Genomic DNA, 13192 nt, shown 5'->3' with positions numbered 1-13192 from the left:
AAATACCCAAAATTCACCTTTTTAGATGTATGATTTTATGAATTCTGACAAATACATCCAGTCACATAACAACCACCACAATTTAAGATAGGGTACATTTCTACCACCCCAAAAAGTTCCCTGGTGCCCCTTTGAGATCACCCCCCAGCCTACAGCTGTGCCTATGGTTTTAAGTTTTCCAGAGTGTCACATAGATTGAAACAAATAGCATGTGGCCTTATAAGTTTGGCTTCTTTCAGTTAGCATAACGCCTTCGAGATCTGTCCCTTGTGTTGCTGAGTAGTATTCCATAGTATGGAATTCCACCGTATGGAATGTATCACAGTACGTGTGCACACATCGTGGATGTTCTGTAGTTTACTCATCCCTTCTCATGTAATGAACATCTGTGTTGTTTGCATTTTTTTTGGTAGTTATGAATAAGGCTTCTATAAACATTTATGTACAAGTCTTTTGTAAACAAATATTTTTATTTCTTTTGGGTAAAAACCTAGAAGAGTTAGGTCATGTAGTAAGTACATGTTTAACTTCATAAAAAACTGCCATGCTATTTTTTCAAAGTGGCTGCACCGTTTTTCATCTTACCCGCCACGTATGAGAGTTCCAGCGGCGCAGCATCCTCGCTGACACTAAGAGACCTGTAATGATATCTCATTGTGGTTTTAATTTGCATTTCCCTAATGGCTAATGATCTTTTCAGTGTTTATTAGCCCTCTGTATCTCTTGTTGTATGAAATGTCTGTTCAAATGTTTTATCCATTTTTTTTTTAATGAGATTGTCTGTTTGTAAATTATTGAGCTGTCAGGGTTCTTTACACATTAATGAAATCGGTCTTTTATTAGATAGTGTTTTGTAAATATTTATCTCCAGTCTGTGGCTTCTCTTTCATTCTCTCAACATTGTTTCTTTGTTTTTTTTCTGTTTTGTTCATTTTTATTTTTGGCTGCATTGGGTCTTCATTGTTGCGTGGACTTTTCTCTAGCTGCGGTGAGCGGGGGCTACTCTTTGTTGCGGAGCGTGGGCTTCTCAGTGCGGCGGCTTCTCTTGCTGCAGAGCACGGGCTCTAGATGCGCGGGCTTCAGTAGTTGTGGCGCATGGGCTTAGTTGCTCCGTGGCATGTGGAATCTTCCCGGAACAGGACTCAAACCCATGTCCCCTGCATTGGCAGGTGGATTCTTAACCACTGTGCCACCAGGCGAGTCCTTAACATTGCTTTTTGAAGACTGGTTGTTTTTAATTTTGATGAAGCCCAATTTATCAACATTTTCTTTTCTGGTTTGCATTTTTTGGATGCTCGTTACAAAACTTTTGCCTAACCCACGTTGACAAAGATTTTCACCTATTTTCTTCTAGAAATGTTATACTTTAGGTTTTACACTTAGGTCTATGATCTATTTTGAGTTAAATTTTTAATACAATTTGAGGTATAAGTCAAGGTTCACATTTTTGCACATATACGTCCAGCATCTATTGTTGCAACAGCACATATTGAAAGTCTATCCTTTCTCCATTGCATGTTTGCACGTTCTCCTCAGCATGTTTGCCAAAAATCAATTGACCATATATGAGTTGTTTTATGCCTGGATTCTATTGTAGGAGTTGGCCAACTTTTCCTGCAAAGGGAAGGATAAGAAAGATTTTAGGCTCAAAGGCCCTACAGTCTCTGCTGTAACTAATCAACTCTGTCATTACAGCATAGTAGCAGCTGTAATAGACAATATGTAAATAAATAAGCCTGGCTATTTTTTTGTATCAACAAAACTTAATTTACAAAACAGACAGCAGGCCAGATTAGGCTTTTAGGTTGTAGTTTGACAACACTTGCTCTAGTCTGTTTCATTGTTTTGTGTCTGTCCTTTTGCCAATACCACCCTGTCTTGATTACTCTGGCTTGCAAGTTTTGAAATCAGGTAGTAGTGTGATTCTTCCAACTTTTATCTTTTTTTCAAAATTGTTTCACCATTCATTTAGCCATTCTTCTGCAGAATTGTTTTGACTATACTTTTTGCTTTCCTATTTAAGTCTAGGATATGCTTGCCAGTTTCTAGAAAAGAAAAAAAATCTGCTGGAATTTTCATTAGGATCACACTGAATCTATAACAATTAGGGAATAATAGGAATTTTAACAATATTGAGTCTTCCAATCCATGAACTCAGATACTTCTTTCTTTAGAGATATATATTTTATAGTTCTCAGCATACAAAACTTACACATATTTTGTTAGGTTTATACGTAAGTATTTAATGGTTTTAGTCCTATTGTGCAGTGATATTTTTTATTTCACCTTCCAACTTTTGCATATATATATATATATATATATATACATATATAAATGATTTTTGTGTATTGAGCATGTATCCTGCAAACTTGCTAAACTCATGTATTAGTTACAGTAGCTATTTTGTCTATTTTTTGAGATTTCTTATATAGACAGTCATGTCACCTGTAAATACAAACAGTTTTATTTCTTCCTCTTCAATCTCTTTGCATTTTTTTCTTTCTTTATTGCACTGGCTACAACCTCCAGTAAGATGGTGAATAGCAATGGTAAGAGTATACAATCCTCCCTTGTTCCTGATCATAGGGGAAAGCATTTGGTCTTTCACCATTAAGTATAATGTTAGCTCTAAGCTTTTCATAGATGTCCTTTATTAAGTTGAGGAAGTTTCTTTCTATTTCTAGTATGCTTAGAGTTTATGTCATGAATGGATACTGAATTTTGTTTAATGCTTTTTCTGCATCCATTGAGATGATCACATATAATTTTCTTCTTTAGTCTACTGATATGATGAATTACATTGATTTTGTTTCAATATTATGCCAGCTTGCCATCCTGGGATGAACTCCCTTGATCTTGATGTATTATCCTTTTTATATATTGTTGGATTTGATTTGACAATACTCTGTTGGGAATTTGGGGGTCTATGTTTATGCAGGTTTTCTTTTCTTATAATGGTTTTGTCTGGTTTCAGTATCAGGATAATGCTGGCCTCATCAAATGAGTTTCCTGGGACTTCCCTGGTGGCGCAGTGCTTAAGACTCCATGCTCCCAATGCAGGGGGCCCGGATTCGATCCCTGGTTGGGAAACTAGATCCCACATGCATGCCGCAACTAAGAGTTCGCATGCCACAACTAAGACCCAGCACAACCAAATAAATAAATAAATATTTTTAAAAACATAATGAGTTTCTTATGTCAACACTCTCAGTACAATTTTCACCCACTTACTTGAAGAACAAAAGAGCCTCTTCAAAATGGCTCCCTATATGAAAAATAGTGTGTATCAACAAAGCCTCTTTAGGATATGGATGACAAGCAGTAAGGTAGACATACTCATTGGTTCAGTAACTGAATCCAGAACCCCAGCCCCATAGTATTAAAGAAAAAACTCTAAGCCTTGGCACAGTTGTATATTAGTGTACCTCATTGGTCTCTTCCTGGCTTGGGACTAGCCAAAAAACACATGTTAATTCCAACTGAGTCTTCATCTATGCAATTGCTACCCTAATTTTTGTTTCAAAAAAACAAAAGAAAATCCAAATTCTCTCTCACTAGAATATAATCTCCTTATGGACAGGGCATATTATTTATTTATTTTTGTATTTGCAATACTAGTACAAGGCTTGAAAATTCTTGGGCATTAGCATACTTCATTTAATGAATGAATGAGCACTTTAAAAAGCTACACTTTGTACAGCTTTTCCTTGTACAAAATTCTTATTTCCGAACAGAATAATACTCTCTGAAACAACATATGTCATAAACACTAAAACTTAAATCTTTCACTGCTACTGTATTCAGTGTATTCAATTTGTCTTTGGGTTTTACAGGAGAAAAGCAAGATGGTATTAAATATAAGTAATGGTAATTGTTGCTTGTTTAAATGGAAGCTTTAATAAACCTCAAGATCATGTTGAAAGCTCAATAGTCTCAAGTTGCAAGCTACATTATATATTATAGACTTATAATATTACTGGTTATGTATATTCTTTTTGCAGAAATATTTTTTACTTAGGCTTCAAAATCTCCTTTAACTTTCAAAATAACCACAATTTTATACTTATGGTGGCTCTATGTCTTTGTCAATAAGAGAAAAAAAAATCTACATGATGTCTTTTTAACATGTATGTGCATCATGCATCAAGGGGAAAAAAAGACATTTCTGAATTCCTTGTCTTTGGGGTAGCTGATCAGTTAGCTGGCCTACACGACAATGACATCTACTGGCACAAGCTGGACTGAGCATCCAGAGGTAATTGTGAATGTGACACAGCAGTCTTTGAGTCTTCCTTTATGATTACTGCCTGATAATATGAGTTGCACCAGCCTGAATTTCTTAAGAACAGAGATCATGTTTTTTGTTTTGTTTTGTTTTTTAATATTTATTTATTTCGCTGTGCCCAGTCTTAGATGTGGCACGCGGGATCTTCCTTGTAGCATGAGAGATCTTTTAGTTGCAGCATGTGGGCTCTTAGTTGCAGCATGCATGCGGGATCTAGTTCCCTGACCAGGGATCAAACCCGGGCCCCCTGCATTGGGAGCATAGAGTCTTAACCACTGGACCACCAGGGAAGTCCCAGAGATCATGTGTTTTTGAGCTTTGACTCTGTGGTGCCTGATACTATGCTTGGCACATTAAAGATGTTCTACAAATGTGTTGGACGATCATGAACGTAATTGCCTGTAGTCTAACCTTTTAAAAAGCATAGGACTTTCCTGGTGGTACAGTTGTTAAGAATCCGCCTGCCAATGCAGGGGACACGAATTCCAGCCCTGTTCGGGGAAGATCCTACATGCCGTGGCAACTAAGCCTGTGCGCCACAACTACTGAGTCTGAACTCTAGAGCCGCAAGCCACAACTACTGAAGCCCGCATGCCTAGAGCCCGTGCTATGCAACAAGAGAAGCCACCTCAGTGAGAAGCCTGTGCACCGCAATGAAGAGAAGCCCCCGCTCACTGCAACTAGAGAAAGCCCGCGTGCAGCAACAAAGACCCAACATAGACAAAAATAAATAAATCAGTATATTTAAAAAGCATGGAATCTGATAATATTGTAACAGTGATTTACATTTTTTAAAAAATGATAAAATACTCTAAAATGATGGCTCTTCATGTTTGTGATTGAGAAATCTCTTATAAAGTCTAAAAATAAAAGTAAGTCCCACGTTCCAGAAAAATCACACACAATTTTACACACCATTTCACAAAGGGCTTAAATCCCATCTCTCAACTCCAGGTTAAGAACCCCAGATCAGGAGGGAGCAATATGTTTTGAGACATTTCAAAATGCATGTGGACAAATTAAAACAACAATGAGATATCATTCTATACCTATTAGAAACGCTAAAATCCAGGGCTTCCCTGGTGGCGCAGTGGTTGAGAGTCTGCCTGCCAATGCAGGCGACACGGGTTCGAGCCCTGGTCTGGGAAGATCCCACATGACGCGGAGCAACTAGGCCCGTGAGCCACAATTACTGAGCCTGCGCGTCTGGAGCCTGTGCTCCGCAATAAGAGAGGCCGCGATAGTGAGAGGCCCGCGCACCGCGATGAAGAGTAGCCTCTGCTTGCCACAACTAGAGAAAGCCCTCGCACAAAAACGAAGACCCAACACAACCATAAATAAGTGGTTAAGATGAAAAATTAAAAAAAAAAAAAAAGAAACGCTAAAATCCAAAACATTGGCAACACCAAATGCTAGCAAATACGTGAAGCAACAGGAATTCTCATTCATTGCTGGTAGGAATGTAAAATGTTACAGTCACTTTGGAGGACAGTTTTGCAGTTCCTTATAAAACTAAACATACCTTCATGTATGAACAAGCACTCATGCTCCTTGGTATTTACCCAACTGGGGTAAAAACTTATGTTCACACAAAAATCTGCATATAAATTTTTATAACAAATTGATTCATAACTACCAAAAGCAACAAAGATGTCCTTTAGTAAGTGAATGGATAAACAAATTGTTGTAATCCATGCAATGAAATATTATTTAGCAATAAAAATAAACTGTTAAGTCACGCAAAGACTTGGATGAAACTTAAGGAGGAAGAAATTTTCCTCTACTCTTCTAGGTTCTTCTGGCTGGTCTAAGAATTAAATTGACATGAGAGAGATTAATAGGAGAGAATCATACAAAAGTTTAATAACATGTGTACATGGGAGAGACCCAGGAAAACTGAGTAACCCACCAAAATGGCTGAAACCCTCACCTTAAATGCCCTCTTCAGCTAAAGACACGTAGTAGTTTGGGACTTCAAAGCAGAGGAAGGCAATTCACATGAAGGTGGAAAAGCAAATGTTTGGTAAACAAATGTTTTCTGGGCCACTCAAAGGCAATGCGACACAGAGCGGACTCTGATCTCCAGGCCCTGCCAAGTTTCCCCCTCCACACCTGGCCCGTGTTCTTTCCATATATCCCTGCTGACAGCTCTTTTCCAGGAACAGGGCCTTTAAATGCTTTAGGCAGCTAAGAGAGAGGTCAAAGTTTCTTCCTGAGTCTTTCGGGCCTTGATTGTTTTCCGTTCAAAATAAACCACAAGCCAAAGAGACATTTTGGGAGGGCCAATTTTGCTCTCCTACAAATGCATATTGCTAAGTGAAAGAAACCAGTGAGAAGAGGCTACATACTGTACAATGCCAACCAAATGACATTCTGGAAAAGCTAAAACTATGGAGATAGAAAAAGTTCAGTGGTTGCCAGGGGTCAGGGGGAGGAAGGGAATAAATAGATGGAGAACAGGGATCTTTGGGACAGTGAAACTATTCTGTATGATACTGGAATGGTGGATACCACATACATTATACATTTGTTTAAACCCAGAGAATGGACAACACAGAGAGTGAATCCTATTGTAAACTAAGTACTTTAGTCAATAATAATGGATCAGTACAGGCTCAGGTGCAACAAGTGTACTACACTAATGCAAGATGTTAATAATAGGAGAAACTCTGGGGCAGGGAGGAGGCAGTGGAGGAAGTGTGTAGGAACTCTGTACTTCCTAATCAATTTTTCTATAAACTTAAAATTACTCTAAAAAAGAGTCTGTTCATTTAAAAAATGAAAAGAAATAAACTTCTATCATATTGATATATTATAGGATCTATTTGTTATGGTAAAAAAAAATGCATGTGGTCTTATAAGGAATGAATTGAACAGGTTTACCTTCTAATGTTATTCTCTGCTACAATTTTAAATGACACATAATCTATGCCAGAAGTTTATTTTATAAGGGCTCATGTAATCAAGTCTCTCTAACAGAGGGCTACTTTGCTATTATAAACCCTACAGAGAAAAAGACTTTTTAGTTAATTCTTGGGTTGATGAAATTAAACACTTCATTTGGTGTGCTTTTCACTTTGATGTCCCTTAGGACTGAGAATTTCCTTTCTCAGAAAGCACTATAAATCAACTGTGAATGGCTGGTGTGATAGAGGGAAGAAGGACAAGTTTATAATAGCTTCTGCCGAGAGCTCTAGGCACATCTAGCTAGCGGCTGCCAAGAAATGCTTATTGGTGTGGTAGGGAGTTCTACTCCCTGGATCCTTGTGAAAAACTGAAAATTGCTTTTGGCCTGTCAGTTGCATTGTAAAAAGTCTTCGGCTTAAAAATTGATTACCATTTTATCTCAGAAAGCAGAATGGCAGTCCAGCAAATCATGATTCCCATAAGTCCTCATCTGAACCCCTGGTGCTTACCAAAGTGGAAATATTTTTAGCCCATCTCCATAAAGTTTAAAGGTAGGTGGACATTTGGGCCATAGCTTGAGCAATTTCAGGACAGCAGTTTGTCTTCTGGCCTGAGTTATTTGGAGTTTGGGTCTCTCATAATAAAAAATTTTTACTAAATAACAACTTCACCACGGGGCAGGCTTAACCTTAGGTAACAGAAAAAAAATAAATAATTGTAAGATAAAATTATAGCTATAACTGTTCATATTATTCAGGTTAAAAGATATTTTGGTGTGACTGAATGTGCTTGGCTTGTGTCCAGGGAAAAGACCCTGCCCCAAATGAAGAGATAAAACCAAAGGAAGTGAATCTCTACAGCCCCACTGGAGTCCTACCTTGCTCTTAGCTTGCTTGGGGTGTAAACTGGTGCATATACTGAAGTCTAGTCCACCGGGGCCAATGGAAGCTTTTTGATGGAAAGCAGACCACGTGAGACGGGAGGAGCCTTAGAGAGTCTCCCACTCTAACATCTCTACCCACCCAGACTCTTGTTAGAAATGCATGTATCTAATTTTGTAAGTTGCAGTTCTTTCTGGTCACTCACTGTAAACTGCAGTTATACTGGTCACTAACACCCTTGAGTGAATTCATTTGTCAGATTTCACTCTTATGTAGCATCTGGCCCAAAACAGGGCTCTAAAGAAACCATATACTCTAAAAAAATCTATTTAAGATAGGGAGGAGGAATGATTTTGGAAGAAGAAAGTATTGGGACACTCGGGGGACTGCCCAAAACTGTAGCAGTAACAGCAGTACTTCTGCTTAAAGGTATTTATTACAAGCAGCAACAGCAACTACGCACATATGTTTGCCTCCTACTCAGTATCCAGATTCCTTTGCTGAGAAATTCAGAGGATGAAATACCTAGTGGATAACTGTTATCACCTTTACTAACATTTCCCCCTCCGTTCAGTACTAAATGTTTCACTTGTGAAAATCCTTTGGCCAGACATTAATTTGAGATAATATACTGAGGCCTACTTATCTTTAAGGTAGAGGAATCTGAGCTGCTATACTCAAAGCAGCATCAACCTGATTTTCATAAGCATTAATAATCAGCATTAACCTGATTGTTATCAATCAGACCTATCAAAATAGGAAGAAATGATTGTAGGGGAAGGGGTAATGCTGTAGTGCTAAAACAGGTCCTATTCTTAAAACCTGTTTATTAACACAAGTCATACATTAGGTACACAGAGTCTAACATTTTGGTCCAGGTCACATGGTTGCTAAGTAGCTGAGTCAGGATTTAAACCCAAGCTCATCTGACTCACATTATTTCCCCCATTATTTCAACATCCTATCAATGACATAAAATTTCAGCCATGGTCTTAAGTGCTTTATGTCCATTAACTCATTTAATCTTCCCTGTAGTTCTATGGAGTAGGACTATTATTATCTCTATTTACACATGAAGACCCGGAGACAGTGACAGCAGAAATAATCTGTCCCAGGCTAGGCAGCTAGAAAATGGTAAAGCTTGGATTTGACCCCAGATAGCCTTGACAATACAATAATGTTTCTCTAAAACTCTAACTTGAGATTTGTCTTCTTACAAATGAATTTTGAAATCCTCCCCCATGGTGATCAGTTTCAGCCTTTAGAAGACATCTCTCTTCCCACTCCCTTTGCACACCCTTGTTCTTCATCTGTAGCAGGTGAGGTCATGAGCTCAGTGACAGCAGCACACCACAGACATTCAGCAGGCTTGCTCTGAATCAGTGGACAGGATTCAAAGCTTAACTCCCAGCTGTGTAAAATTGGACAAGTCCCATAACCTCCCCCTTAGTTCTCTTGTGTATAGAATGGGGATATTCAACCCTATCTCATGTCATTGTTATGAGGATTAAAAAGGTATGTGTGGGGACTTCCCGGGTGGCGCAGTGGGTAAAAATCCCCCTGCCAATGCGGGGGACACGGGTTCAAGCCTTGGTTGGGGAAGATCCCACATGCCGCGGAGCAGCTAAGCCCATGCACCACACCTACTGAGCCTGCGTGCCACAACTAGTGAAGCCCGCGCCCCTAGAGCCTGTGCTCCGCAACAAGAGAGGCCACCGCAGTGAGAAGCCCGAGCACCGCAATGAGGAGTAGCCCCCGCTTGCCGCAACTAGAGAAAGCCCGCACCCAGCAACGAAGACCCAACACAGCCAAAAATAAAATATAAAATAAATAAATAAATTTATTTTTTTTTAAATGTATGTGTGGCTCTTTTCATGCCTAGCGCAGCCATGGCTCATGGTCCCAAGAAGCAGCTGAAGCACGTAGCAGCTCCAGAGCATTGGATGCTGGATAAACTGACTGGTGTGTTTGTTCCTCGTCCATCTAGAGGACCCCACAGGCTGAGGGGATGTCTCCCCCTCATCATTTTCCTAAGGAACAGACTTAAGTATGCCCTAACAGGAGATGAAGTAAAGAAGATCTGCATGCAGCGTTTCATTTAGATTGATGGCGATATCCACACTGATATAACCTACTCTGCTGGTTTTATATATGTCATCAGCATTGACAAGACTGGAGAGAATTTTCGTCTCACCTATGAAACCAAGGGTCGCTTTGCTGTTCATCGTATTACACCAGAGGAGGCCAAGTATAAGTTGTGCAAAGTGAGAAAGATCTTTGTGGGAACAAAAGGAATCCCTCATCTGGTGACCCACTATGCTCACACCATCCTCTACCCTGATCCCCTCATCAAGATGAATGACACTATTCAAATTGATTTGGAGACTGGCAATATTACTGACTTCATCAAATCTGACACTGGGCAACAAACCATGGATCTCTCTTCCCCGTGGAAAGTGTAGCCGCCTTACCATTGCTGAGGAGAGAGGCAAGAGACTGGCGGCCAAACAGAGCAGTGGATAAAATGATCTCTAAGTGACATGACTTGTACTTAAAGATAACACTACATTAAAAAAAAAAAATGTATGTGTGTATACACCCCAGTGTTCACAGCGGCACTGTTTATAATAGCCAAGACATGGAAGCAACCTAAGTAAGTATCCATCAATAGATGAATGGATAAAGAAGATGTGGTACATATATACAATGGACTACTACTCAGCCATAAGAAAGAATGAAATGACGCCATTTGCAGCAACACAGATGGACCTAGAAAATATCATAATACTAAGTGAAGTTATTCAGACAGAGAAGACAAATACCATATGATGTCACTTACATGTGGAATCTAAAAAATAATACAAATGAATTTATTTACAAAACAGAAACAGACTCACAGACATAGAAAACAAACTTATGGTTACCAAGGGGGAAAGGGCAGGGGGGAGGAGTACGGGATTAACAGAAACACACACCACTATATATAAAACAGATAAGCAACAAGGATTTACTGAATAGCACAGAGAACTATATTCAATATCTTATAATAATCTAAATGGAAAATAATCTGAAAAAATATATATATGTATAACTAAATCACTTTGCTGTACATCTGAAACTAACACAGTATTGTAAATCAACTCTACTTCAATTAAAAAAAAGAAAAGAAAAAAATAAATGTGTGTATAAATATTCTCAGCCCAGTGGTTGGCACCATTCAATAAATGGTAGCTATCATTATTATTAATCATTACTATTATGACTATATTACTGTGTTACTGTTATACCAGTAACACAAATTGATAATGAGAGTGCTTGCCATTTTCAGTTACATATTTGTGTGCTGTTTCCAAAGGGAGGTACTCACATTTCCAATCCTGGGAAAGATGACTCATATTGTTCTTTCTTCAAAAATATTTGAAGCAAAGTAGTAAGAATTTGGAACAATGATATGCTTTATGGAAAACACCATGTACCAAAGAATGATGGTTATTTATCACAAGTGTAAAGTCAGAAACTTGAACCTAACTTTTTGCATTAAGCCACCTGGCAGGGATGACAGAGAGGCAGTAGTTATTAAGGAGTGTCCCCTCCAACCCATAAGAAGCAGTGACTCAGCACAGTGACCTTGCCCATGCAGGTCCATTGTTATGAGGCTTTCACTGTTATACGCCTTTGGCATAGAACACTGTAGCAGACACTGTGGATCCAACTACTTTTCTTCCTTTCTCCAACACTACTAGAATACCAAACTCTTTCATGCATCAGGCAGCAAAATGCTCAGGGAAGGTCAATTCCGCCTCTGGGAATAAATCATAATTGGCCTAAGCCAGTCCTGGTAATCTCATTTCCCTTTATTTCATTGGCTTAAGTATAAAAGTGTGATACATTGGGGGTCAATTAATTATAAGGGAAAGTCAGCTGGAGGTTATTTTTTAAATTCCCTGATGAAAGAGAGAGTCATATGAGAAGAAAATCCTTTCCTATTGCTGATATTGTCTGATGAGGGCATAATGTTTAGAATTGTAGCAATTATTTTGTGTCCATGAGGAGAAAAACAATAAAATTGCAGTCTAGCTGACCAAGAGCTCAAGCATCAATAAACATTCTGGAACTTCTCACATCTAGATTTCTTTTATATAAGATAATAGACTCCCATTGTTTAGCCATGTTTAGTCAGATATTCTGTTACTTGCAACCAAAAGCCTCCTAATTAATTCAAACCATAATTCACTTGGTTCTAAACTAAAATTGATGTGTGAAGTTAGGTGAGCTCCTAAAGCTCTCTGTAAAAGGGATATATTATGGGGAAATAAACAGTACACAATTCAACTTGGCTTATAATAAATATCCCAAACATCCGTCGTACATTAAGATGAAAAAAGAATGAAAAGAAGACAAGTTTTAGGATGAGACAGGTATGGACTTGAATCTTGGCTCTGCCACTTAACAGCAGTGTGATCTTAAACAAATTATTTAACATCTCTGAGCCTCACTTTTGAAATTTGTCAGGTGGGAAGAACAATACTTACCTGATAGCATTTGTGATAAGGATCATATAGAAACACATAGAAAGCTTTGTCTTAGTTTCTCTTTTGACTATGCAGGTCCTGACACATAGGAGGGCCTTAATTTGGTGATTGTATAATTTGTTGTTTAAACTGACACTGATCCAGGCAACCAAGACATATGGTCATCTTAGGCTTAATAGGTGCCTTAGTAAATGCCTTAATAAATGCCTTCCCTGCCCCCAACTCTCCCCTCCCTCTCTCTCTCTCTCTCTCCCTCTTCCTCTTCCCCTCCTTCCCTCACCAATTTAGGGATATCTTATTTAAATTACTCATTTCAAATCTTGACCATACCCAACATCCAAGTCCTCAGCAAGGTGCCCTCATCTAGGAGGCCCTCATGAACCCCAATTCCCATCATTCATGCCCTGGTATAATTCCCTCCTGTTGAGTGTGGACAAGACCTGTGACATGTTTCTAATCAATAGAATGAGGCCAAGGTGATGGGATGTCACTTCTGTGATCATGTTACCTTATGTAAGACCCTGGCTTGCTAGCACACTCCCTCTAGAGGCTTTCCTTGCTGTCTTGATGAAGTAAGCAGCCATATC

At 38.8% G+C, this 13192-nt stretch overlaps 1 pseudogene across 1 annotated transcript; it reads left to right on the top strand.

The window, feature by feature from the left end:
* The first annotated feature begins 6943 nt into the window (after positions 1-6943).
* Positions 6944-12952, top strand: LOC309665905 (small ribosomal subunit protein eS4 pseudogene; annotated as a pseudogene). The gene has a single exon. The product of its transcript is annotated as a small ribosomal subunit protein eS4 pseudogene (transcript).
* The last annotated feature ends 240 nt before the right edge of the window (positions 12953-13192 follow it).

Source organism: Balaenoptera physalus (assembly GCF_965194825.1).
Source record: "Balaenoptera physalus genome assembly, chromosome: 8".
NCBI classification, from domain to species: domain Eukaryota; kingdom Metazoa; phylum Chordata; class Mammalia; order Artiodactyla; family Balaenopteridae; genus Balaenoptera; species Balaenoptera physalus.
Note: the sequence above shows the minus strand (reverse complement) of the source record. Positions and strands in the feature narration are given on the sequence as shown.